Here is a 27,658-nt window from a genome sequence, read left to right as displayed (position 1 = left end):
GTTAGACAAAATCGACTAGCATTAACATTAAAATAGAGATCTTAAGGACTGACAAAACAGACTCTTTGTAGCAATAAGACACCAAATTCCAACCTGATTCTAGTGTAACATCACATGACAGATAGTGGGCCCTGAAGGAAATCGAAGTATTTTGCTCCAAAATATACTTCCCTGACATATTTTGAAATGGCCCTGCAAAGCTATCTCTTGTGGGGGAAGTTATATTCTGTAGAGACTCTCCTTCCCCTATGAGGTCTTTTCAGGAGATTTTGACATCTTTCAGGTCTAATAAGAAACATGCACATCTATTCTCTCTGAAGTCTGCTACTTGGAGGCTTCATCTACATGACAGGAACCTTGGCTTCCACAACTCGACCTCTCTTACCTTACCTTAACTCAAGCTGACTCAACTCTTCAGGAAGAGCTTAATTCTTTCAACCAATTGCCAATCAGGAAATCTTTGACTCCACCTATGACCTGGAAGCCCCACACTCTACCCAGCTTTGAGATGTCCCACCTTTCCAGGCCAAACCAATGTATACCTTACATATATTGATTTACGTCTTTGCCTGTAACTTCTGTCTTCCTAAAATGTATACAATCAAGCTGCAACCCAACCACCTTGGGAACATGTTCTCAGAACCTCCTGAGGCTGTGTCACAGGCCATGATTTTAACCTGGGCAAAATAAACGTCTAAATTAAGACCTGTCTCATACTTTTTGGCTTATAGCCTCAAATGGCATTTTAAGGAGATACTCATGACACTTGAACTCACAGCAATAGCAATAGGAAGTGGCTACAAAATTAACTGTAGTACATACTGTACTACTGTGGCAATTTTGTGCAGTTATGATCTAATACTGCATCTTTATATTTGCTTACATTTCTCTCGACTGCAAATGGTGTCATGTACAGTCTGTATATGTGTAAGTTTTGATAAATTTTAACTTTTTTTTTTTTTTTTGAGACAGAGTTTTGATCTTGTCACCCAGGCTGGAGTGCCGTGGCACAATCTCAGCTCACTGCACCCTCTGCCTCCTGGGTTCAAGCGATTCTACTGCTTCAGCCTCCCGAGTAGCTGGGATTACAGGCATCCACTACCACACCTGGCTAATTTTTGTATTTTTAGTACAGACATAGTTTCACCATGTTGGCCAGGCTGGTCTCGATCTCCTGACCTTGCAATCCAGCTGCCTCGGACCCCCAAAGTGCTGGGATTACAGGCGTGAGCCACCATGCCTGGCCAATTTTAACTTTTTAATAACAGATTTTAGAATATTTTATGGTAGCAAATGATAAAATAGACTACTATCTACATCTTTCATGACATACTTAAAAATTTTTTGATTTTTGATATTTCTGGGCTGCATAATGTGTCTGCAAGTTTTTCAAATCATTGCACACCTCCAACAAAATGTCCAATATATGTATTGAAAATAACCCTTGTATAAGTGGATGCTTTCAGTTCAAACCTACATTGTCCAAGGGTGAGTTGTAATTGGTATCATATACATACCCTTCTTCAGCTTCTATCATTTTAGTTAGATTCATTCATTATGACACATGGAGCTTAAGTTCATTAATTTCTACTGCTATCCAGTTTTCCATTGTATGACCATATCACAGTTCATTCATTATTCTTTTGATGAATATTTATTTTAGATTTATTTTCAGTTCTGTTTGTAATTTGAGTTTTTCATCCACTAACATGGTATGTATCTTTTTTTTTTTTTTTTTTTTCTGAGATGGAGTCTCGCTCTGTCGCCCAGGCTGGAGTGCAGTGGTGCGATCTCGGCACACTGCAAGCTCCGCCTCCTGGGTTCAAGCCATTCTCCTGCCTCAGCCTCTCCGAGTAGCTGGGACTACAGGCGCCCGCCACCACGCCCGGCTAATTTTTTTTGTATTTTTAGTAGAGACGGGGTTTCACCGTGGTCTCGATCTCCTGACCTCGTGATCCACCCGCCTCGGCCTCCCAAAGTGCTGGGATTACAAGCGTGAGCCACCGCGCCCGGCCGGTATGTCTCTTAACTTACCTAGGTCTTTTAAAATTTATTTAGCATAAATTTTATAATTTTCTAGGTCTTACACATTTTTCACTTGTTTTGATGTACATTTTATTTTTGTTGCTACTGTAAATGGTGTTTTTAAACTTTTTAATTGAATATAAAGTACAGAGAAGTACACGCATCTCTGAATTTCCACAAACTTCACCCTTGTATAACCAGACAAAAATCAAGAAAGATGTTACCAGAAGCACATAAGCCTCTTTATGCCCTTCTACTCACTACCCCCATCAGCAAGTAAATGCTATTTTAATATTTTTGAATTAAATTTTATAATTATTGTATAAAAATGTAAATGACTTGTATACTGATCTAATATTCAGAGACTTTGATATAGCATATTACTATTTATAATTTGTTGTAATCAAAAATTTGATTTATATTGTAATCTTTTTTCCTGTCTAAACAATCATGCCACATGTGACTAGTATAAAATTGTTTTGCTTCCTTTCTAGTAATTATTCATTTTACTCCCCTTTAAAAAAATTCTCTGACCTTACTGGCTGTCTTTAACGCCATGTGAAATAGATGTAGTGTTGGTGCATCCCTTCCTCACTTTCCCTTGGTTTTCAAGGTAATGTTTTCATATTTATCATTTATTATGATGCTTATTGACTGAAGATGTCCCTTATTAGAATAAGAAAGTTGTTTTCTATTCCTAGATTCATAAGGGGTATTTTTAGTTTAATAATTTTATGCATTTAGCAAATAATTTTATGCACTTATGCAGCTATAATTTTTCTATTTTGATTGATTATTGTGGTAATTACATTAATGTATTTTCCAATGTCAGACAACCCTCGTAGTCTCTCAATGAACCCAACATTGCCTTCATCTATTTACTTTTTTTTACTTCTTAAATTTAAACTTTTAATTGATAAATACAAGCAGGTCATAAATCATAAACAAGCAGCTTGGTGAACTTCCACAATACTGACATCCCCTATGTAACAGTATCCATAACGAAATATTACCAGCCCGCAGAAGCCCACCCCATCATGCCTTTCCCAGTCACTAACCCCGACAAGGGTAGCCAGTATCCTAATTGATAACTTCATTGTTTGTATTTGCCTATTTTTGAACTTTTGTCTAGAATAAATCATAAGCATGTGCTCTTTTGTGGCATTTGTTCAACCTTAGGTTTGGGAGAGTCTACCACGGTGTTATAAGTAACATTACTTCATCCATTCCCATTGCTGTATAAAAGCGCATTGCATGAATATCCCACATTTATTCATTTATTCTATTGTTGAGAAACATTTTTGTTTCAAGTTAATAAACATTAGGAATAGTGTGATCATGAACACTACACATATTGCTGAAGATATATATGCATTTCTGTCAGAAATATACCTAGAAGTGGAATTACTGAGGTGTGGGTAGTATATATTTACTTTCTATATACATCAAGGATCTGCAAGCTACAACCCTCGTCTTCTGCCTGCCAACGATTTTTGTTGATAAAGTTTTATGGAAACACAGCCACACCTATTTGTTTAGGTATGTCTATGCAGTTTTAACACCACAGTGGCAGTGCTGAATAGTTGTGATAGAAAGATTATAACCTGTAAAGCTTAAAATATTTATTATCTGTTTTTTACATAGAAGTTTGCTGTTCCCTGTTGCACACTGTCAGTTTTTAAAAGTGGTTATACCAATTTATATCCCCGCTTCTCTAGCTTTGCCATGATATATTTTAATATGCATTCTTGAATTTTATTCTTACTTATAAGTGATATTAGGCTAATATCCCTTTATTTCTTTGTCCTGATGTGGTTTTGATATCAAAATATCCTAAACTTATAAGATGAATTAGGAAATATTCCTATATTTTTCATTCTCTGAAAGAGTATGCAAAAAGAAAGAAAGACAGTATACTTTATTTGAATGCTTGGTCAAATTTGCTTGTAAAACAATTTGGGCTTAGCATTTTGAGAAGATTTTCAATTATTGATTCATTTTTTAAAATTATATTCATTTTGTTTACTTCTTGAATCAGTTTTGAAAGTTACACTTTTCAAGGATATACCTTTTTAGTCTCACTTATTGACAAAATGTTATTTATTATATTCATTCATTATAAGCATTTTAATAGGAATCATTTCATATATAAAAGGAGCACGTACAAAGTATATGTAGTGAAAAATAAAATTCACTTCTGTCTATGCAACATCTTAAGCAACAGAACAATATCAATACATTTGAAACCCACCTGTGCCCCTCCCTACAGTATCCACTTCCAATTGCTTTTGGAGGGATAGGCACTCTCCTAGAAAAAAATATATATGTATACAAACACACACACACACACACACACACACACATCTCAAACCAGATATTCAAATATTATTTGAATATATTTCACACGTTTCTGAAATATATATAAAAGGAAGAATATCACATATATTCTTCTTTGCCTTGCAGTTTTCACTAAAACATCACGTTTTTGACAACAGTTATCTATATTGGGTAACTCATTTTTGTGTTGGCTTACTCATTTTTACTGTCTTACAAGATCAGACTATATGAATAGATATAAACTACTAATACAATTTACTCATCAATTATCCTGACATAAACATTTATGTTGGTGCCAGATTTTTTAGCTATTAGTGAGCAAAGCTGCTCTGAACATTCATGTATTTATCTCCTGAGAGTACATGTGCAAGAGTTTCTCTAGTCTAGGCTACATATCTGAGTAAATCACTGGATGTTATGTTATACACATCTTCAATTTAATAGATGATTGCAAACTGTTTATCCAAGTGGTTGTAGCAATTTGCATTCTCATGAGGAGTATTTAAATATTTGCTGTTCTAAATGATTGCAAATACTTGGTGTTTCAGGCTATTTGGTTATTATCAATCTTGTAAGTTTATTTCTTGGACTTTTAATACTAGCTGTACATTAAGGTATCCTCTTTTATTCCTAATAATTTTTGCTTGTGTCAACTTTTTTTCTTGAGAGAAAAAAGGAGTTTGGTGTTTTTTTTATGCCTTTTCAAAGAGTTTTGGCTTTGTTGATACACTCTGTTTTAGTTTTTCTTATTTCATTAATGTCTTCTCTAATATTAGTTATATCCTGTTTCCATTACCCTTAGGTTTAATCTATTGTTCTTTTTTACCTTAAGATGATTGCTTAAATCATTAAATATTTGGATATTCTTCATTACTATAAGCATGTCAAAGCTAGGAATTTCCCTGAAATTGTGAGTTTAGCCAAATCCCAAGAGTTTCATTTGTATTATTTATATGATCATTCAATTCTAAATAGCTTATCTGTTGCCTTTAAGACATTTTCATTGACAAAACTATTTTGTAGGAGTGCTTTTAAATTTCCAAATGTATAAACTTTTATAAAATAATATTTTTGCTTTTCATTTCTAACTTAACCTCATTGTGATTAGAGGATATAGTTTGTGTGATGCTGACTCAAAATTTTTGAGACTTGCTTTATTGATTGATTTTTTATTTTTGTAATTATTTTATGTATTCCTAAGCTAAATGTATATTCTCTAATCTCGGAGTGCAGCATTTTATACTTGTCAACTGGATTGTTCTTACTAATTGTGTCATATAAATCTTTTCTTTATTTACTAGTTATTTGTCTACTTTGTCTGTCAATTACAGAGATGTATCTGGTATCTCCAAGCATTCTTCTTATGCCTTCTGCTCATACCAGTCTCCCTGCTGTTCTTAAAACAGGCCAAGAACTCTGCCCCTTCAGAGCCAGTAAGCTTACTGATTCTACCGTTTGGAATGATTTTCTCAAATCTATAACCTGACTGACTCCCTCACTTCATTCAGGTCACCTTATGAGGGAATCCTGCCTTCATCGCAAGCTAAACAACAGCTCCCATGCTCCATAATTTTCTGTCCCTTTACCCTCATTTGTTTTTTCCTTTTTAGCCCTTATCAACACCAGGCATATTAAATATTTTTTTCATTGTCTTTTCCATCCAGAATGTAAGCTTCATGGGAATTGTGATTTATTCATTATAATTTCCTCAGTACCTAGAAGGATGCCTGGAATAAAATAGAGCATTTTATTTTTAAATGTTTCTAATAATAAAATGTTATTGGTAATCCTAATTATGTGTGGGCCCAAACTGTTGCACAATAACTTGTGCAATCCCATTTATTCATTAATTGTTCAATGAATTCATGTTCAGCAAATATTTGTTCAATGAATGAATAAATGAATGTTAAAAAAAAACCATCTCACTGACAGATTTGCAATTTCCTTTTTGCAATTGTGTCAAATTTGGCTTTACATATTTTGAGATCAAGTTATTATGTGCATACAGGTTTAGAATTGTTGGAACTTTCAGAATAAACAAACATTTTATAACTGAAAATTAAAACTTATTTTAATAAAATAATTTATCATTTCGCTTTCAGTCTAATTTATCTGATATTAATAATGTTTCATCAACTTTTTTCCTATTACCAGTTTCCTGCTATATTTTTCCCACCTTCGACTTCCAGCCTATTTGCATTATTGTGTTTTATGTATGTGTCTTTTAAAATGGTATAATTTGGATTTTGTTTTCTAATCAAATGTAACATTTTCACATTTAAATTAGGGAGTTTAAGTACATTTGCTGAGAATACTGATAAGTTGAAAATTCTTTCTCACATCCTATATTGTCCTGCTTTTTAAAATGCCCTTTCCTTCCTTTCCAGCCTTTCTTTGAATTTACTGAGTTTTAATTACGTTTTTTTATAAATCTAGCCTTTGGTCCGCCAAATATTTTAGTAGGCTCTGGAGGTCAGGAGAAATAAGTTATGCATACATGTCTGTGAAATTTATGCATGCAAATAGCCTCCATTTGATAGGTCCGATATTCTGGGAGCTGGGCAGGGCATACCTACAATATACTATTTAATGGAATTCAAATACCAATGACCCCCTATAAAGAAGGCACTTTAAAGTTTCTACTGAACTTGATTCTTCCCTTTCTTTCCCCTCTTTTAACCCCAACCAAACAAATTAGCCATCAAGACTACTGTTCTGTGTATCAAGTGCTTCTTAAGTTACATAAATATCCCTGGTAGCATTCATGACTACATTCTTTTAATTATTTTATTTACTTAGTTTTATTTTATTGGACAGCCTCCACCAACCCCCAGGACCAGAATAAGTTCAGTGAGACTCCTGTCTTTATTATTATCATTATTTTGAGACAGCGTCCTGCTCTGTCTCCCAGGCTGGAGTGCAGTGGCACGATGTCGGCTCACTGCAACCTCTGCCTCCCAGGTTCAAGCAATTCTCCTGCCTCAGCCTCCTAAGTAGCTGGGATTACAGGCACCCACCACCATACCTGGCTAATTTTTGTATTTTTAGTAGAGAGCAGGTTTCATCATGTTGGGCAGGCTGGTTTTGAATTCCTGATCTCAGCTGATCCGCCTGCTTTGGCCTCCCAAAGTCCTGGGATTACAGGTGTGAGCCACTGAGCCTGGCCTCCTGTCTTTACTATTTTAAACAGCCAGGTGACAAATTGAACTCTTCAATTATTTATTGAAATGACAGATTTTTAGGGTCATAGAAGGAGGGTGAGTTTCATATGAGCAACAGGAACTACTGGCTTAAATGTGCAAATTAATGCATTTCTGCATATCAAGCTGTGGCTATTTCTCTGCTTGGTCTCCAAGAGACATATGGTTTACAATCCTCTGTGACACTGAAAAGAGAAAAGAAGCAAGAGTATATTTGCCATTTGACTGTTTTTCATTGGAATTCGATTAAAGCATATTTCACTTTGTTCGTTGCCCTTTTTAAAGCATTCAGCTCCATGAAAGGTTGAGCTAGAGCAAGTAGTTGAAAAGATTTTCTATGCCCCTTTCCTCCTGCATTGTATGACTGGTGGCAATAAAGTCACTTTCAGGCAGAAAGATGCAAAGCCATTAACTCAGGGTTGCATACATCCCAAACCATGCTCAATGGGAAGAACACATTTGACTGTCTCTTTCTGTTTATTTAGCCATCTTTTTAACATTTCTTTTTTGGTGTATGTTTTATGTACCCAAATTGTATATGTAATGCATATACAACACATTACTCTAGTAATGTATACATACATTTATCAATAAATATGTGTACATATGGGGAATATGTGCTCAGAAATGTTTTACTAATTTGATTTGTGATTTAAAAATGAGTACACTGGTGTGTGTGACAGATTTGGAAGCCTGGTTTCTCATCCACACACTTCAATAAGCATAGCCCTATAGACCCTCTCAGGTGTATTATCCCAGTTCATATCTTGGGCCTTCTTTATTGACTTAATTCCTTAAGGTGATACTGATGCTTTCCAGTTAAATCTATTCCCAGAGTACTTTCCTCCTATCTTCTCTTTTTTCTTTAATCCCTTTGTCCAAGGCCCAGATTACTGCCACTTAAATTCAGTTGTATCTCTTATCCTTTTTTCCATTCCAGGTTGTGAACAATGTTGCACAATAATTTGTGTAATCCCTGAATATATCTTTCCTGACTTGAGAAAAAAATGAGAATATTTTTTAGTATCAGGGCTCCTTGGAGGTCAGGGACTTTGAATAATAGATGGTATTATTCCCATTATTTATGTGGAAAAAAAAAAACACTGAGATTAGGTGATTTTTGTGTAAGGTTACAGAATCAATCTGTACATTTTTAACCTAACCTTGAGATTCTGAGTCTTGTACTTTTCCCTGCTGGGATCCTCAGTGAGTCTATGTTTTCCCAACCTCTGACCAGAGGCTATGCCTGTGCCCTTCCTTGTTTTTCATATGGTAAGGACAATGTCCTTCTGGATCCTAGGATCTGACCACGTCTTATTAATAGAGTTCAAGGCAGTAGAAAGAGCAAGGTCTTTGAAAGTAGACAGAAGTGCATTCAAATCTCAGCTCCCAGGTCCACATAAGTTGTGAGACCTCATTATGCAGGAGTTAAAAACAAGCCCCAAATCTTAGTGGCTTGAAAACCACCAATATTTATTTCTCACTCACTTTATATATCCATAGGCAGGTTAGAAGGCCCAAGATATGAATTGGGATAATATACCTGAGAGGACCTATAGGGCTATGCTGAGTGAATCATGTGGATGAGAAATCAGGCTTCCAAATCTGTCACACAAACCAGGGTACTCATTTTTAAATCACAAATTCTAATTATATGTGGACCCAAGCTGATGAAGCAGATGCCAGAGGAGGAGCACATGGTGACCCATAACTAGCTCTTTAAGCTTCCACGGAGATGAGACATATGTCACTTACACTTACATGGATGCACCCAACCCAAGAAGGGAGAAGCCTTCTTGGCAGAGAAGGGAAAGCCCACCATGTGCTCAGGAGGAGAATCAAAAACATTGGAGATACACCACTCATAATTATCACGCCAATTTATTCAGCATCTCTGAGCCCCCATCTTCTATGTAAAAACAGGACAGTGATAAGGATAGAAACATAATAAATTAGAACTAATGTCTTAATACATGAAATGTACAGCACAATGCTTGGCCAGTGGTTGAGCCTTAACAAATATTAGTTCAATCCTGTCTGCATTTTGTTCTTTTCTCTCTAGACCTGACAATAGAGGGAATTGGTAGGAAAATGCCAGCGGGCTGGTTTCTAATTCCACTAAGAAGACAAGGAAAATGGGTTGCAACAGCAGCCAGAGGACAGGAGGCCAGAGTAGCCGGTCAGGTCCCAGGGATCAGGTAGAATTTCATTACTCACAGGATTTTTTTTTTCTTTTCAGCACAAAATAACCTTCTAGAAAACTCAGCTGAGGAGAAAGTCCACAAAGGGGTCACATAGGTAGCCCAAGCTCTTCGAGGTCAATGCATGGTGTGCCTCTTGATGCAGCCTGGCACTTTCATTAACATATTTAATCATGCTTTTATCTTTAATCATCAAATGGCTTAATAGCATGCATTGTATTCCCAGGCCTGAAATAACAATGGTTATGTGGCTCTGTGATAAATGTTTTTAATAAAATCAGTAATTACCCTTTGTGTGTGTGTGTGTGTGTGTATTATATTATTATCTTTCCATTTCCTTAATTTTGGCTTTTAGGTATGCAAAAAAAAAAGACTAAGGTAGAATACTCAAAATACTGTTTTTTGTTTGGTTTTGTTTCTAGGAGCACCTGCTGAATAGCAGGAAAGGTGAATTCTAAGCTGTGGATTTTAATGCAAGCTTCATCTAAGAACAGTTGGGGTTGGGAGAGAGCCCTGACTTCAGGGCCAACCAAAGGTGGGGTTTGAATCCCAGCTGTATGAGAGGAGGCTACTCATAGGACCTCTCCACGCTGAATTTCCAAATCTGTAAAATGGTAGAGCACTATTCTTTATAAAGTTGTGGTGAAGAATACAAAGATGCTTAAAAGTAATTACACTTAACAAAAAATAGAATGGCCCTTACTAAGTACCAGAAGCTATTCTAAATGACTTATAAATATTAACTCATTTGGTCTTCAATGCAACCTTACCAAGACAGGTATTTTGAGTTGATAGATAAATAAAAAGAAAAGTTAAGTAATTTTCCCATCGTGCCATAGCTAGTAAGTAGCAGAGTTGAAATTAGAACCCAGACAGTTTGTCTAGAGAAGTTCATTCTCGATTTCATGCTCTAAACAGGTGAGCTATTATTACTGTTGTTATTGGTCCAATAAACATATTTTTACTTACTAGACCCGGCTTTTGTACTGGAAACTTTGGTCATTGTACATTTAATGATGGCTGTTTATCCTTATACTTAATTTATATTTAGTTTATAAATATAAATTATATAATTTATATTTAAATATTAATTTATATAAATTAAATTATATCATTTATATTTAATTTATAAATATAAATTATATAATTTATATTTAATTTATAAATATAAATTATATAATTTATATTTCTATTTAATTTATATAATTAAATATAATTTAAATTTATAAATTATATTAAATTATATAAATTAATATATATATCAATTTATACTTCTATTCAAACTGTTTGTGTTGTAAGGTGTTCCTTATTCATTTATCAATGCCCAATATAGAATTGGCCTTTATTTATACTCACTGTATGTCATTCTGCAGAATAGCTCAGGATTCTTTTAAGTAAGTCTCATTCTCTCTACTTATATTGTTGAAGGCAAATCACTCTGAACCTTAGTTCATCTCTCTGTAAAATTAGGCTACAGGTTGTACCTGCTGTTTTAGACTGATGTGTCTTATTTATTTAGCAAGTATGTATTGAGCATCCACTTAGAGTACCGTCCCCATCCTGGCGGGAAGTGTCTTGGTAATTTTAATCAATCTTGACATACTACCCACAGGGACCTCTGATCATATAGATAGGAACAGTCTTGGATAAAGAAGGGACCTGGGCTGTGGAGTCAGAAATTGAGCTCCTCCACTTGTAGAAGGACATGTCACCTCACCTGTATCCTATCTGTAAAACAGGGTTGACCTTAGAGAACAAGAATCTGAGAAGGAAAAATACATGGCATAGTGCTGGGCACACATCAAGGACAAAGAGGGAGATAGTCTACTTCTAATTTGATTTTATAATGCCCAAGAGACAAGGACATATGGTTTGTTGAGCCCAAAAGCACCATCATGTGCATAAGTTCAGGGCCCCGTTGTGTTTCCAATACCTAACCCCCATTGAAAACGCCCCAGGAAGAATTGGCTTGTATGACCACAGCAGTCCCAGAAAATTTGCAGGGTGCAGTCCTACAGCCCTTCCCTACCTTTATAGGCTTGTAGCCTCTATTCTTCTTGAATAATAGGAATTATTTATTTTGAAATGTATTCCTGGAACTTCGCTTGGGTTATAGTTTTAACTTCCATAGGCATGAATTCACATGCTATAATGTGTGTGTTTTTTAAAAAAGGAGCCCCAATACAGACCTGCTCACAGTAAGATGAAGGGTATTTACTGGGTCATACAAGAAGTGCTATGGTGTCCAGATGAGAGCTCAGACCCCAAGAGGAAAGTTATTTTTCCAACCCTAAAGGATAGAGTAAAACAACCTTTCCCATTATTTTGCTAGGCAAGAAACCAAGACAAAGGGATAGAACCAAGGGGTGGCAGGCAAGAATATACATACAAATTACACAGACTACAAGTAACAGAACCGTGGAGTCCTGCAAGCAGGTGGCAAAGCCATTTCTTTCTATTCATTGTGCAGAATAAATTAGGGGAAAGCCACATTTCCCAGCCAGAGAAGCAATAAAAATTTAAACTTTAAAATAACCTTGAGCAAAAGCATTAGCAAAGGCCTTGCCTGTTGCTATGGTTTGAATGGCCCCTCCAAAACTCATGTTGAAACTCAATCCCCAGTGTGGCAATCACTGAGAGGTGGGCCTTTAAGACGTGAATGAATCATGACAGCTCTGCCCTGATGAATAGATTAATCCATTCATGGATTGATGGATTAACAGGTTATCATGGGAAGGGAACTGACGACTTTGTAAAACGAGAGAGACCTGAGGTAGCATATTGCATATTGGTACAGTTAGCACAGGGCCACATGATGCTCCATGCTGCCTTGGGACTTCTAAGAGAGTCCTCACCAATAAGAAGGCTCTTACCAGATGTACCCTCTGAACCTCAGACTTCCCAGTCACTAGAACTGTGAGAAATCAATTTTGTTTCTTTATAAATCACCCAGTTTCAGGTATTCTGTTATAAGCAACAGAAAGCAGACTAATACACCTGTTCTGCAAATAATAATAAAATCCTGATACAACAGACCTATCCTGGCCAAGACTAGTTTGAGGCAGTAACAGTGGGAAGTCTAGGGGAATGGAGACTGGGAACAGTCAAGGGGAAGAGAAACTCGAAGGCAGCCAGGACAGGACTTTTGTCTTATTTGGAGTTGATTGAAGGCTTTTCTTTTTTCATGACTATGGTCAAGAAGTTGAGGGTAGAATGTATTCCTTCCCAGTCAATAATTTGAATCTGATGCTATTACTTCTGGTGTGGTTCCTTAACTAGGGGCTCAATAAAGATCACAAAATATATATATCTGGAGATCAGGATTAGATATGCCCAACTTAACTCTTACTCTAATGATTTTGGTGCCAAATGAGTAATAACTGGTAAACAGCCTATTTTGTTTTTTTAGAGACCAATGTCTTGGCAAGGTCTATTTCCTTCTGAAAGGGCTACACCCTGGGCCTTTGCAGACTCGCCTCCTGCTTTCTAAATCTAGACCAATTTCCTGCCAATGACAGAAAAGCACTCCATTCTATAGCAACCTCTTTTCTTAACTTAGAACATACAGTGTGTACATTATCATTCAAAGTTTGTATATCATGAATGAACAAGGTACAACATTCCAAAGGCAAGAAGAGTAAATAGGAAAGGTTCTATTCCTCCCTCTCCCTGAGCTGAGCCATCCGTCTTGTTTCTCTCCCTGGAGGCAACTACTCATACCAATTTTGGATGCAACCTTCTAAAGATATTCTTTACTTAAACATATATAAGTAAATGTTTAAATTATCATACCAAATATTCATGAAATTTAATACATAATTTATATAAATTTCTATGAATTTAAATACATATATAGATTTCATGTAACCACCACCACTATCAAGATACAGCATGGTTCCATCATTCCAAAAAACTCCCTTGTACTACCCTTCCATAGTCACAGTGTCCCTAAAACTTCCCACCCAACTCCTAACCCCTGGCAACCACCGAACTCTTCTCTGTTACTATGGTTTTATCTTTTTGAGAACATCATGTAAGTGGAATCACACAACATGTAGGCTTTTGAGTGTCTCCTTTTCGCAGTATAATGCCTTTGAGATTCATCCAGTTGTGTGTATTAATAGCTTGTCCCATTTTAATTGCTGAGTAATGTTCTAACATGTGGATGTACCACATCTCCTTTATCTATTAACTTGTTGAAGGCCACACCTTCTTGGTGATTATGAATACAGCTGCTATAAATATTTGTGTATTTATTTTGGTGTGAACATACTTTCATTTATCTAGGATAAATAACCAGTATTTGGGTTGCTGGGTCTAATGAGTAGTATGTGTTTAATTTATTAAGAAATTAACTAAATGTTTTCAAGCTGACTGCATACACTGTTCTGCATTTTATAAAAATTAGTGATACATCCTACCAATCATTTTGGATGTGTCAGTATAGTTAGATCTACCTCATTTCAAAAATTAGGCCGCAATGTTTTAATGTTGTCATTGTGTTTTTTGTTTTTTGTTGTTTTGTTTTGTTTTGTTTTGTTTTTTGAGACGGAGTTTCGCTCTTGTTGCCCAGACTGGAGTGCAATGGCACGATCTTGGCTCACCGCAACCTCTGCCTCCTGGGTTCAAGGGATTCTCCCACCTCAGCCTTTTGAGTAGCTGGGATTACAGGCATCCACCACCACACCCAGTTCATTTTTGTATTTTTAGTGGAGACGGGGTTTCACCATATTGGCCAGGCTAGTCTTGAACTCCTGACCTCAGGTGATCCACCCACCTCAGCCTCCCAAAGTAATGGGATTACAGGCGTGAGCTACCGTACCCGACCTAATGTTGTTATTGTGTTTTTTATATGTTCTCTATTGATGGTGTGTGTGTGTGTGTGTGTGTGTTTTCCAGGTGCAAAATCACTGGGCCAATTACCCCCCTAGCTTCCTTGAAGAAGCCATTGTTTTTCTTAATTTTGTTAATTTCTGGATACCCAATTTTCTTTCTTCTACTTTTTTCAGTTTATTCTGTTGAAAAAATTCTAATTTATTGAGTTAACTTCTTAATTCACACAGATTAACAAACATGAGAGAGTAGACATCAAGTCCAGAAGTTCACTGTTTTAGTTGTATCCCATCAGGTCTGATATGTATTATTTTGATTCTTATTTTCTAGATATTCTGCCATTTTAATATTGGTTTCCTCTTTTACTTGAAACTTACGTGAGATCATTTTTTGTTATTAATATTCTATTACATTTCCAGGTGCTGGGAAATATATATGCTACACATAAAGTGTAAAGAATGATCATCAAAAGAACACTCTTCACCAGCAGTTTGAGAAACAGAACATTATCCATATCTCTGAATTCCACTTTGCTGCACTCTTCTAATTCATACATTTCTTTATTCCCAGAAACACCCATTTTTCTGAATTTGGGGTTAGTCATTCAATTGCTTATATACATAAGCAGTGATGAACCTCCAATGAAAAATGAACGTTTAAGCCTTGATGTCAGTGGAATCATAGTGAATGCATTCCGCTGTAATATTCATTTTTCTCTGAACAGTATGTGTGGAATTCATCCATTTTGATACTGGTGGCTATAGTTTGCTCATTTTCACTGCTATATAGTAGCCCCATTGAGTGTAAATATGACCATTTACTTACCATTTTTTTCTACAACGGTCCATTTGGATTGTTATCAATTTTTAGGTTGTACAAACAAATTTGCTAAGAATATTCTTGGGCATAATCCATGATAAACATGGACAAGGGTTTATTTAGGTTAGCTCCTCCAGAATGGAATGGCTAAAATATACTATATATTCATCTTTTGTTTTATAATAAAATGCCAACGTTTGCCTGAAGTGGCTTTACCAATTGCTCCTGCATGTATCGGCACCCTCCTGCTCCCCATCCTTGCTCATGTTTGATAATGTCACATTTTTAAACATTTCTTACATATAGGATATGAAGTCATATCACATAGTACTTTTAGTATCTGTTTCTAAGATTTTAATATAATTTCTCAGTTCTTTGTGATCATTCAACTTCATAAAATGTATTTTCTTTGTTCATGTTTTTCTTTTCAAATGCCATTTTAAAATTGATTCACTGAGATTCATGATTTACTCTAGATACTTATTTGTTGTTGACTTTGTATGTTGCAAATATTTTCTGCCAGTGTGTGGTTTGTCTTTTCAATTGATTTGGGAGTACCTTTTGAGGAAGAGAAATTCAACATTTTAACACATTTGATTAACATTACTATTTGTATAATCTTTAAGAAATCTTTCTCTACCTCACAGTCAAAAAGTATTGTCTATATTTTTCTCTTAATATGCAGGTTTACCTTTTACAAATTAGACATTTATTCATCAAAAATTGATTCTGTGCATAGTGAGTGATAGGATCCTAGCAATTTTTCCAGGTGGAAAATCAATTATTCTACTGCTATGTGGGATTGTTGTGCTAACAATTTACAAAACCGTTCCACATATGCATAGGCCTATTTCTGACTTTTCATCCTGCTCTACTTGTAAATCCTTGTACTAACCACATTCTCTTAATTTCTGTAACTTATAGTATGACTTCATTACCAGGAGGGCAGCAATCTTCATGATTTTCTCCTTTGGATATCCTCTTCTGTAAAAATCAGAGAACTCTCTTGTCAAGTTCCACTAGGGGTTTTATCTTAATTGCCATCAGATCTATAGATTAGCTTGAGAATAATCAATGCCTTAAACACACTGGGTATTTTTATCCAATAATCTCTCTATTTAGGTCATGTTTAAAACTTTTCAATGCAATTTTATATTTTTTTTTTCATAAGAACCATGGACAAGTTTGGGCGTGGTGGCTCATGCCTGTAATCCCAGCACTTTGGGAGGCCGAGGCAGGCGGATCACGAGGTCAGGAGTTCGAGACCAGCCTGGCCAACATGGTGAAACCCCATCTCTACTAAAAATACAAAAATTAGTCAGGTGGGGTGGCATGTGCCTGTAATCCCAGTTACTCGGGAGGCTGAGGCAGGAGAATTGCTTGAATCCAGGAGGTTGTGGTTGCAGTGAGCTGAGACTGGGCCACTACACTCCAGCCTGAGTGACAGAGCAAGACTCCATTAAAAACAAAAAACAAAAATCATGGACGAGTGTTGTTCAGTCCTAGGAAGTTATATTTTGCTATTATACTTATTATCATTTTTAATACTTTTTCTGTTTGCAGTGTGTTTTCCAGCTGCAAAATCACTGGGCCAATTACCCACCTAGCTTCCTTGAAGAAGCCATTGTTTTTCTTAATTTTGTTAATTTCTGGATACCCAATTTTCTTTCTTCTACTTTTTTCAGTTTATTCTGTTGAAAAAAATTCTAATTTATTGAGTTAACTTCTTCATTCACATAGATTAACAAACACGAGAGAGTAGACATTAAGTCCAGAAGTTCACTGTTTTAGTTGTACAGAAATGCAATTACTTTCTTGAATAAGCTTTTTATTGAAGTACAATAGATCAAAACTGTGCACAAGTCATAAGTGTACATTTTTTTAAATTTTCAAAGAGCGTGGTCCATGTAACCAGCACCCAGATCAAGAATGAACACATCACCATGATATGAGAACCATCTTAACCAGTGACTTACCCTCATAAAGATAACCACTATGTTCATCCCTTTTACCATACATTAGCTGTGCATCTTTTGGACACTTATGGAATGACAGAGAATGTATTCATTTATGACTCGCTTTTCCCCCTTGTTTTTGTGAGATACATCATGTTGAATATGGCTACAGCTTGTTCATTCTCTTTGCTGTATAGGTTTATATTACATGACTAGACTATAACTTATGCATATTAATGTTGGTAGATTTTTAAATAGTTTACAGTTTGGGGGATATGGCCACTATGAACATTCACGGGCTCATCTTTTTACATACGTAGGTGTTCATTTGTACTTAGAATTAATGGTTATGCATATACTTAGTTTTTGTAGATCCTGCCATATGCTTCTGGTTTTCCAAAGTGGTTGTACCAAGATTCACTTGTAGTAGATAAGAATTCCAATACAAAATACAGCCTGTAATTTGACATTTTAATATTTCTTATTATAGAAATGCTGGCAAATTATCATATGAATTCTAAGATTTTATCTACATAATAAGCTAGCATTCTGAGAATGAGTTCACCTTAGTCATCATGTTTTTCTTTGTATAAACCTGGCTCTTCCAATTTTTTTGCTAATAAATTGCTAATTAACCTTGGTTTCTGAATGTACATAAGAAAATTAAGCTATAATTTCCTTTCTCATGCTGTCCTTATCTACTTTTGGCACAAAGTTTATGTTTGCTAAGTATAATTAATCAGAGAAAGTTTTATTTCTCTCTTGTAAGATTTTATGTAAGATTAGAATTTCCTTTTCCTCAAATGTTTGGTAAAACTTGCCTATTAAATCATTTGTACCTGATGTTTTCATTTTGGGGAGATTGTTGACAGATTATAAAGTAATCCTTTAAAGATTACAGGACTGTTCAGATTTTTTTTTTCACTAAGTTTTAATATTTTTCTACAATTCGTTCATTTCAGGTTAATTCTTTAGGCTAATTAGCATAGATATTATAATATTATCTTTTATATCACTGATGCATTTATAATTGTATTTTTTCATATATAATATGGCTTATTTGTACCTTCTCTCTTTTTTTCATTTTACCTTGGCAGAGGTTTATAAATTATTTTAGCTTTTATTATAGAATTAACTTTCACTTTGCCAATCTTTCTATTGTACATATGCATTCCATTTAATTAATTTCTGTTTCTACCTTAATTATTTCTTCCTTTCTATGTTCTTTGTTTATTGTAACTTTGAAGTGGGATGAACAGTCCATTAATTTTCAACTTTAAATCTTTGCTAACATAAACATTTATGGCTTAAACTTCTCCCTTAATACTGCTTTAACTGCATTTCACACATTTTGATATATAATAGTTTCATTATCACTGAGTTCTACATATTTTCCAATTTTCACTGTGATTTCTCCTTTGACTCCAGAGTAATTTAGGAGAGATTTAAGTCCACACACAGATTTTAAAATAAAGTTATCTTTTTATTGATTTTATGTTAATTATAAACAAGGAATGTAGTCTGTGTGATACAGATTGAGTTGAGGATTCATTCCTAACATATGGTCAATTTTTATGAATTCTCATGTATGCTTGGAATGAATATGTGGTTTCTAGTCATTGAATACTTTGAAATTGTTCAAGTCTTCATCCTGATAGTATATATTTTCCTGATTAAAATGTTACTTACTGAGAGAGAATATATTAATATTGCTTATAATTATAATGTATTTGTCACATTCTCCTTGATGTTCTAACATTTGCTTCGAATTTTTAAACGCATGTTAATACTGTCATACTCAATTTAGAGCTGGTTGTATCTTCAGGAAGAATTTGACTTTTGTCAGTATATTAATGGTTATATTTATCTCTGGTAATTCAAACTGTCATTTTAATAGTGTTTCCTAGTGTCCCTTTTCCTCTAATTTATCTGTAACCTTTCCATGATCTTATGTTTTAAGTTGTGACTCCTCTAAACAGCATAAAACTGGATTTTTTTTTTTAAATCTAGGAGACAACATTGGTCTCTTCTCAGATAATTTTGTATCTTTGTTTTAGATATATTTCTACCACCCTGTTTTGTGTTTTCTATTAGATTGCTGTCTAGATTTTACTGTCTGGATTTCTTTAATGGTCACAGTTAATAGAATTTAGGTATTCCTTTTTGTGTTAATGATAGTATTTTATTTTTCTTGAAAGTTATCCATTTCACATAAATGTTTAAATGCATTAGAATATGGTAATCAATAGTATTCTCCTATTTTAAATTGTGCCATATCTGTAGACTAACTATAATTCCCCTTAATTCTTTGTGTGTGCACGCACGCGCGAGTATGTGTATTGTCTTTCTTCCTTTTGACTTTGTTGATCTTCTGGGATTTTTTTCTGTTCCATTAATTTTTGTTATGTTAATTATTTCCATTATTTTACTGTCTTTGAATCTATAAAATAGTTTCTTTTTCTGGTTTATTAGCTTGAAAAACTAGCTTACTAATTTTCAGCCTTTTAAAAAATAAGGATTAAAGACAATAAATCTTGCTTTCACTATACCCTGTGTTTTAATGTACAGTTTTTTATTGATTTTCCCTGAAGTTTTATTTTGAGATAACTGTAGATGTACATGCTGTTGTGAGAAATAACATAGAAGGCTCTCATGTACCCTTTATCCAGTTTCCCCCATTTTAACATCTTCCAAAACTATGGTGCAATGTCCTGATCAAGTTCTTCATATTTATACAGTCAAGACACAGAACATCTCCAGCACCAGAAGGCTCCCTCATGCTGCCCTTCATAGCCACATTCACTTCTCTTTGTTCCTCAACTCTTTCTTAACATTGGCAGCCACTAATCTGTTCTCCATTTTTTAAAATTATTGTTTCAAGAATGTTATATAAATAGAATCATACAGTATGAAACCTTTTGGGATTAGAGTTTTCCACTTAGCCTAATTCTCTGAAGATTCACCCAGGTTTTTGTATGTATTCCTTTGTATTGCTGAGTAGTAATCAATGGTGTGCAGGTACCAAAATTTGTCTAATTATTCACCCAAAGGACATCTGTCTTGTTTCTAGTTTTGAGGTTGTTACGTATGAAGGTGCAATGAACTCTCACATGCAAGCTTCTGCATAAACACTGTTTACACAAAATATACAGTAGCTTTATTTAGAGTAGGCAAGTATATTTTAATTTATTATGATGTGTTTGTTGACCCAGGAGTGGTTGTTTGGAATTAAAAAATGACTACTCTACATTTAATAGGGCTATATTTTTGTTGTTGACTTATTTCTTCTGTCTTTCCAGATAGACAGACAGATATAGATGTTGATGTGTATTTGTGTGTATTCATGTTTTGAATTAATTGAGTCCTTATTTGATCAATTTTATGCATCCATGTGTACTTGGGAAGAATATGTATTCTCACGTCCAAACACAGAATTCTTTAATTTTTTAAAGATTTTATTAATTTTGTTAAATCTTTTAACTCCTCATTGTGGTTTATATGCTTGGTTTACAAATTACTGAGATGTGTAAAATCTCCCACTATGATGTGTCATTTGAAACTTTTTCCTCCTATTATAATCAAGTTTTATTTCATATGTTTTAACCTGCTTTATTTGGTACATACAAATTTGGAATTATTGTACCTGACTAGCGAATTTATCCTTTCATCACATAGCTTCATTTTTTTATAATAATTTTTTTTGCCTTAAGCTCTGTTTTGTCTGATATTATTATAACTACACCAACTCTCTTTTTGTTAGTTTTGCCCAGAGTATCTTATTCTATTCAAAAATATTGTATGAAATTTCTCAACTTTTTTACTTCTGGTCTTTTTGAATACTTATATTGGGGATGTGTCTCTTAAGGAACATGCAGCTTAAAAAATGAAATAAAACCTTCTATTGTAAAATATAATATAACTATAGAAAACAGAATAGGACAAATATAGAGCTTAATGAATATTTATGAAGCAAATAGTCTCAGCATCAGCACTCAAGTCAACAAATACAATTTGCTGGCCATCATGGAATCCCCGTCCCAGTAACATACCCTTTTCTGCCCCTCAAAGTAACCAGTATCATGACTTTTATGATAACCCCTTTCTTCTTTTATTTATAGTTTTATCTTCCAAATACACATCCCTAAACACCATGGCTTAGATTTTTCTGTTTTGGTTGTATATTTTTAAAGATAATGCCTTCAGTCTCTTCTAGTCTATCAGTCCTGTCTCCAGCCTACTACTCTCCAATTTTCCCAGTGCAATTTATTTGTTAAAATACAGGGTCATTGCATCTACATGCTTACTCTAACTTCATCTTGTATTTTCTCTGCCCAAGCTCTGAGATGAACTATTTCTCTAAGGATGTCTAGTTCCTTTTATGGGAGGTGGTATTTAGAAACCAAGATCTGAATGCTAGTTGTGTTCATTGTTACTAGGATATCATTCTTTCCAGGGCTTGTCAGCAGACAGAGCTTGGAAAGACACGTGTGTGTGTGTGTGTGTGTGTGTGTGTGTGTGTGTATAGATAGATAGTAACTCATGCCTAAACACATATCCATATCTATTTATCTATCTACCTATCATCTATCCATCCCTCCACCCACCAACCTACATACATACGTGACTATCTATCTATCTATCTATCTATCTATCTATCTATCTATCTATCTTCTATCATCTACCTGTCTAATCCATCCATCCATCCATCCATCATCCATCCATCCATCCACCCACCTACCTACCTATATGCATACATACATATCTCTTTATATATGTATCTACCTGTCTAACCTACCTACTGACCTACCTACCTACCTACCTACTCACCTATCTATCCATTCTGATATTTCTGATTCCAATTCAACAAATTTCATTCATGCTTTACCAAGATTTTGGCCATTTCATATGAGTTCAAGATAAAATATCCTTTAAGCTCATATAAAAACTTACGATTTAAATTCAGGACTACAAGTTCTCCTATCTCACAAATGTATTGCCTTTCTTCTTCACCAAGAATCCTGATTCTCATGGAGATAAGGGTAAAATAGAAATTAGAATGTCATGCTTTCTCTCTATGTTGTACACCTAACAGTCTCAGAATGACAGAAGTAATTTCAATACTACCTCCATTTATTTGATTATTAAAACAATAAATTGATTTATAGATCCTTTTCCAATATTCCTGCATCTTTAATAGGTGTACTGAATTTACGTTGTCAGAGAATATAGCCATTCAATACTGTACTTTTTTCCATAGAATATTTATTTAATGTTCACCAATAGCCTTTATGCTGATGTCTCTCTAATCATGTTGGTTGACTGAAACTCATTGAGTAGATTATTCAGGAAGAACCCATTAGAACAATATTATCTGATTTCCTGCATGTTGATGGCAATTTGCAGTTTTTAATGCTTGAAAGTCAGTCTTGCTGTATATAAAGTGCTTGGTTTACATTTTTTTACTTGAGTATAATAAATATATCACTTTATTTTACTCTGGCACAAAGCATTGCTGCCAAAAGACTGATAACATTCTGGTTTTCTTTCCTTTTTGTATGACTTAGTCATTTTTCCTGGAAGCATGAAAGAATTATTTTCTTTTGAGGTCCAAAAATTTTACCAAAACATGCCTCAGTGTTGGCAATTCAGGTTGGTGTTCTCAAGTAGGTAAGACTGCCCTTTCAATAAGTAATTATTGAAGTTATTTCAGAAAAAGAAATAGTACAACAAGAACCTTTTCTTAAATTTTACTTTTTGATATTTGTGCCTTTGCTTTGGGTTTTTTCTTAGGGAATTCCAGTATAATGATTTTCTTAGCCTGTCTTGTAACTTTTTCCCTTTCTCTTGGATCTAGTTGCCTCTTGCTTTTGTAAAAGTTTCCTTCTTTAACCTAGTTTTCTCCAGGCACTAGTGGTTGTGTGAATTTATTCGTGTGTGACTTCTACCTTAGTCTCCATTTCTTAGATACATTTTCTTAAATTTATAATTTATTTCCTGAGTCCTATGACTACATTCTGAGTTTTCTAATTCTGATTTTTGTTGTTGTGTCTCACATCATTTTCTTAATGTCTTTAACTGTTTCTGAAATAGTTCTCATCTGACTCGTAGGCACATTTATTTGGCAAACTTTGATTGTCTGGAGGGGTGCTATTCTCCTTTTTCTTTGAGATGCAGTCTCACTCACTCTGTTGCCCAAGCTGGAGTGCAGTGGTGCGAGCTCAGCTTACTGCAACCTCCACCTCCCAGGTTCAAGCAATTCTCCTGACTCAGCCTCCTGAGTAGCTGGGACTATAGGTGTGTGCCACCACACCCAGTTAAGTTTTTCTATTTTTTGTAGAGATGGGGTTTCACCATGTTGGTCAGTCTGGTCTCAAACTCCTGACCTCAAGTGGTCTACCCACCTTGGCCTCCCGAAGTACTGGTGTTACAGGTACGAGCCACCATGCCCAGCTTTCTTTTTCTTGACACTAACTTTGCGTGTGTTTTTATTTCGATTATTTTCTGTCCTCCCATTTATATGAAATTGGTTTTCCTGAGCATTTAGAAGAGAATGTAGCCTAAAATTTAATTTCTCAACTCACAGAGCTCTCTTTTCTTCTGTATATGGTATGTACAAATATGGTGGCTCATTTTCTGATACTCGCAGATCTTCAATTTCTTGTCACTGTTGTCTCTGTGCTACTCAATTTAGATTCTTAATTTCATTGTTTATTCCTGGAAGGGAATTTTGACTGGTTCCTTCTGAGATTTCACAGGGCCTAGACTGTGCCAGACACATAGGTCTTACTGTTGACCCCTTGTTTTCATCCTCTACTGGAAATTGCAAGATCTCTCACAGTTTTAGCTACAGTTCTCAAATTTGATGTTTGAGCTTTCTAGGCGATACCTGTTAGTTATGTGTGACACTGAAGCCCATTTGATGCCTTATTACTTTCCTCTCCTTCTCCCTGCATAGTCCTGACACCATGCAGATCTTGTAGCGGTCAGTCTCATAATAATTTGATCGTCTTTCCTTGACAAGTGATTTAGTTTTGCCTTGAATGAACACAGAATTCATTTTTCTTTTAAAGTCCAGAAATTTTATTTGAATGTCTCATTGTTGGCCAACCTGACTATCAATAGTTCGACCCTCTCTACTCATAATTTGTAATTCATGGGGATAACTTGCCTCCTAGGTGTTTTGTAAACATTGTTCATGGGGTTTTGTTTTGCTGTTTCAGTTCGTTTGTGTGAGGGAATTTGGAAAATTTAAAAACTAAGTCACCCGGGTCATTTTCCAGCCAATTGCATTTTCTTTTCTTTCAACAACTTAATCTGACAATGTCTCCTTTGATTGGTAAGTTTAGTACAATGACATAGACATATATTGTAGTTATTGATAAGTTTGATATTAGTTTTTCATCTTATTCTATATTTTTTACTTCATCTTTAAATTTCTAAACATTTTTTATCCTCTCTTTAATTCCATTTTTTCCCTCTACTGTTTTGGAAATTTATATATATATATATATATATATGCATCTTTTAGTTAAAATTGTAGCCAGGCACAGTGACATGTGCCTACAGTTCTAGCTATTCAGGAGATTGAGGCAGTAGGATCACTTGAGCTCAGGAGTTGAAGGCCGTAGTGTGCTATGTTCGTACCTGTGAATAGTCACTGCATTCTAACCTGGGCAAAATAGGGAGATCTCATCTCTGAAAAAAAAATTGCACACATCTCAGTTGAAGTCTAAGTAGTAGCAATACATCATTTCCACAACAATCCAAAGATCTTGGAATACATTAAATAGAAACCCCCTCTCAGCTTACATATTATGGTTGACCAACAGTTTAGTTGTATCATGTTTTCCACACACACACACATACCAACTTGAACTTTACTATTTTTTATATAGTCAGTGTTTATTTAGATTTCCCATTCTGTTTACCAATTTCCTTACTCACCACTGATTTTTGCATAGTAGGCCTTTCTTCCTTTCTGGGGAAAGGGATTGATTTTCCCTTTTCTCAGCTAAAATGCTTTGACTTTTCTATGAGATTTTACTGGCAGCTCACTCTAGTTTTTGTTTATTACAATATCTTTCTCTTACCCATACTATCAACCATGTATGCAATTTAAGGTTTGTTTCTCTCTCTACATTTTGCAGATTTTTCACTGTTTTCTGGCTTTCATTCCTGCTTTGGGAAACCCACTTTGAGTTGGTCATTCCATGGCAAGTGATCTGTATATATTTTCAACCTCTTTGAAGACCTTTCTGGTGCTCTGAAATTCCCTGTAATAAATCTAAATGTCTTTTTATTATTTCTTATTTATCCTGCTCAGGATAAACTGACTTTTTGAAACTGAGAATTGGTGTCTGTCATCAGTTCTAGAAAGTGCTTGGTCATCTCACTTTGAATATTGTCCCTTCCCTCAGTTTCTACTTACAGAATATATATGTGAGACTCTCATCCCACTAACATGTTTCTTTATTCCTTTCATGTTTTCCTTTTCTCTCTCTCTCTCTCTCTCTTCTTGGTTACAGTGAGGGTATTAAGTTCTAGCCTCCAATTCATTAATTCTCTTCTCCTGTATGTCTCATTTCCTTCATAATATGTCTGCTGAGTTTGTCATTTCCTATCTAAATTATATTTGATTCTTTTAAAAATATGCCTCCTCAATATTTGGTGTTCTCAATCCATTATCCCATTATTCACGCACTTTGAGACAGGGTTTTGCTTTGTTCCCCAGAGTGCAATGGTGAGATTACTGATCACTGCAGCGTGGACCTACTGGGCCCAAGCTATTCTTCCACCTGGCCTCCCGAGGAGCTGGGAGTATATGAGCACACCACCACAGCTGGCTAATTTTTTAATTTTTATTTTTGTAGAGAGGAGGTCTCCCTATGTTGCCCGGGCTGGTCTCCAGCCTGAGTTCAAGTGATCTTCCTGCCTCAGCCTCCCAAAGTGCTAGGATTACAGGTGTAAGTCACTGTGCCTGCCCCATCTTTTATTTCTGCGAATGTTTTAAATATTTTTTCCATATTTGGTCATTCACTGAGGGTACATGATTTCAAGTATGTAAGCTTTATTGAGGGTGGAGCCTTTGTTCTAACTCCCCTTAGTAAAACTCAAACTCAAGGTTCTTTTTATTGAGAAATTTTCCTAGGGCAGGCAGTGCTTTATATTCATTTACAACTCTATTCTCAGCTCTCTTTTCACTTTTGTCCCCTGGATGTTTCCCTTAATTACACAAGCAGTCATTCACTTAAAAACACACACCCATCCTCTCCCAACATATACGTAATTGTTACAGAAGGATTTTTTTAGGATATACGGTTTTCAATATTGACCATAGTGAAAGTAAGTTGGGTAATTTCCACATTTCCATTTCCCTAATTATCTCTTCAAATTTCTATGATTACCTCTTCAAATTTCTATAATATGAAGAGCTGTGATTTTTATGAATGTAGAAGCTACAGCAAAGAGACTAGGCAGAGAACACGGAATCTCTTTATCTGTTATTGGCTGAAGTTTACCTTCTAATAATTTAACAATAAATGTTAATGGGGACCATATTCCTGAAATTGTGTGTTTATATTGTCCATCTCTTGCATGTATATGTGAATGGCAATTTAGCTGGTTGCAGATTTTCAGGGTCAAACTTTATTTCTCTGAAATGTTTACAGATATTATTCTACTGTCATTTAGCATTTAATGTTACTATAGAGGGTATTTTTTTAAATTTTGTAGGCCATTGATATGTTTGCTTGTACACCAGATAATTCTTTGTTTAGATTTAGAGTCCATTAATTTTACTTGATATATCTTTGTTTTGAATATTCTAAAGAGTATTTCCCCAGAACACAATGTGATCTTTCCTTCTTTAGGTTTAAGACTCTCTTAATTTCTGCAGCAAATTCTTGTGTTCTATCTGGACTTTTTTCTATTATAATTCTTCAGTGTTTTCTTTGGGGCCACCACATATGTGTATGTTAGACTCCTTTGTCTTCCATGTTTATCATTTTCTCGCTAATGCTTTCTAATGTTTTACTGATTTCCATTTCCTTTTCCTCATTGTTCATGCCTTCACTGTTTTCAGAAGTGCTCATTCTTCTTTGTGATGATTCCAATATGGCCCCTTTGTTTCTGTGATGACTTTATTTTGCTAGTCTACTTCATTCCTAATGGAAGCAAGATCATACTTTATCCTCTGCTTGATACTTCCCTGTGACATATTTTTGGTAGAAAAGATAATTGCTTAATTTTCTTTTAAAATTAGTAGTGATAAATTTGGTTCCAGTTTTTA

General features: G+C 35.0%; 1 protein-coding gene across 4 annotated transcripts in view; it reads right to left on the bottom strand.

Moving 5' to 3' along the window:
• Positions 1–27,658, bottom strand: part of PTPRT (protein tyrosine phosphatase receptor type T) — a 1,129,549-nt gene that overhangs the window by 429,188 nt on the left and 672,703 nt on the right. The window lies entirely within an intron of this gene.

The sequence above is a fragment of the Nomascus leucogenys genome, chromosome 13, assembly GCF_006542625.1.
Source record: "Nomascus leucogenys isolate Asia chromosome 13, Asia_NLE_v1, whole genome shotgun sequence".
Classification (NCBI taxonomy): Eukaryota; Metazoa; Chordata; class Mammalia; order Primates; family Hylobatidae; genus Nomascus; species Nomascus leucogenys.
Note: the sequence above shows the minus strand (reverse complement) of the source record. Positions and strands in the feature narration are given on the sequence as shown.